The following is a 2,008-nucleotide window of genomic DNA, read 5'->3' on the forward strand; positions in this document are numbered from 1 at the left end:
CTGATATCAGGAATAGATTTAGCATAAAACCCATTTTTATTCCCATTCTGGGTAAAGTTTGGAGGCAGAACTAATGGAATTTGCTGATAGATCTGATACGGGGTTTAAGAGAGAGAGAAAAGTTAAGAATGACTCCAGGGATTTTTGCCTAAGCAACTGGAAGATGGAGCTGCCGTTCTCTGAGATGAAATACACTGCAAGGGGAGCAAGTTTGACAGGGACAATCAGGAGCTCAGCTTTGAACGTGTTATATTTGAGATGCCTTGTGGACAGCCAAGGAGGGGCTGAGTGGGGAACTGGAGCAGCAAAGCGGGACTTCAGGGAAAACGTCTAGGCTGGAGATAAAAATGTACCTTCATCAGCAAGTGGATGGGATTTAAAGCCGTGAAACCAGACCGGTCCCTAACAGAGCGAACGTGGACGGAAGAGAGAAGAGGGCCACAGGCTGAGCCCCGAACTGCTTTGGTGTTTGGGGATGAGGATCAGGCGGCCAAGGAGACCGTGAGTGGAAGGGCGAGGCCAGGAGTGTGTGCAGTCCCGGGAGAAAGAGAAGAGGAGGAAGTGTTTTTGTCGACTGCTGCCAACAGGTCAGGAGAGTGAGTGCCTCCTTCTGCTAACGTCTAAAGCAATTAATCGCTGCGTAACTAATTAGCATAACTAATCACGATGGCCTTCTGTCGCAGCCGCTTCTGGCATCGCCTTGAAATATATCTTTGATTGTTATTTGTGTTTTTATGTGTTTATGAGTCATTTTCTTGACCAGATTATAAACTCTTCTAGGGCAAGACTATGACATAAATTTCCTAAACACCCAGGCGGAGCTCAGCAGCAGGCGTTGCATGCAAGAGGCACTTGGCAAACATTTAATCTTTTAATTTGCATATTCAGCTAAAATACCACGTTCTCCGTGAAATATTGCCCAATTAATCTGTCTGGAAGTGATCTGTCCCTTCTCTGAACTCCAGTTGCACTTATTATTGTCTGCACTTACCAATTACTGCTTCGCATGACGAGTTACCTTCTCATAGCTATGAGAGGCTTATCACTTCTAACTAGGGATTCTCAGTTTTTTGATGGGGAGAAATGTGTTTCCTATGTCTTTAGTCCGAAAGGCCTAAAATCAATTAATTAATTAACTCATGTAATCACCGACCTTGTCCAAAGTGCCTTAACTAAGTGCGTATTATTAATAATAATAACATACTTGTCTCCCCAGTAGCGCTTCCTTTCTGCCCGGTGTCACTCCCTGGAGTCCGGGATTCATGGCCCTGTGCTGACCGGCACGGCCATGCTGATCTCCGCCCGAGCACGGCCGCCTCGGCATCGCCGGCATTTCCTTGCAGAGGTTTACGGCATCGTCATGATAATCGCAGCCACCGAAATCGCGTCTCATGCTTCACAGATAAGAGCAAATTAAAACAGTGGTTTCTGCATCTCCGTTCTGAGAAGTGAGGTGGTGAGCGCGAGATCGCATTGCCCAGGCTGAGGGGTGAATTCCCTGGACGTTAAAACCGATCTGCTTGATCACATCTCTGGTTCTCGACTCCGGCGTCCCAGCCCTGCCCTGAGCCGGGCAGTGCGTTCCTTCATCTCCTCTCTTGGCCCAGCGAGTTCCGATCTGGACGACAGGTTGTAAAAATGAGAGAAAACCGAAGCTGCCCTGAAATGGAGCTGAGGAGGTGCTCGTAACGGCAGCGACAAGGAGAGTTTCCATCGTGAAACTGTACAGTACATGGATGGAAAAACCCCTCAGTTCTGGAGCTACGGCTTTCTGAACAAGCAAAGAGAGGAGATTTCCTTCCTATAAAAAGAAGTTTCGTGCACTAGAATGTCCATGTATCACTTTCATACCCAGAGGAACCTGAATCCAATCTGACAGCAAACTATGTGTCTTCCAGGACGACAAAACCGAAATGCCCCCAGGGGACAGGGGAAGTGAGGGAGGTGCCAGCACTCAGTGCCACGTCAGAGCTTCAGAAAGAGGCAGTTTGATCTTGTAAACGAGCAC

At 47.8% G+C, this 2,008-nt stretch overlaps 1 protein-coding gene across 1 annotated transcript in view; it reads right to left on the reverse strand.

Moving 5' to 3' along the window:
* ARHGEF38 (Rho guanine nucleotide exchange factor (GEF) 38) overlaps positions 1–2,008 on the reverse strand; it is a 140,021-nt gene that overhangs the window by 98,222 nt on the left and 39,791 nt on the right. The gene's annotated exons all lie outside the window — the stretch shown is intronic.

Source organism: Propithecus coquereli, unplaced genomic scaffold (assembly GCF_000956105.1).
Source record: "Propithecus coquereli isolate 6110/MARCELLA unplaced genomic scaffold, Pcoq_1.0 Scaffold46, whole genome shotgun sequence".
In the NCBI taxonomy this organism is placed as follows: Eukaryota; Metazoa; Chordata; class Mammalia; order Primates; family Indriidae; genus Propithecus; species Propithecus coquereli.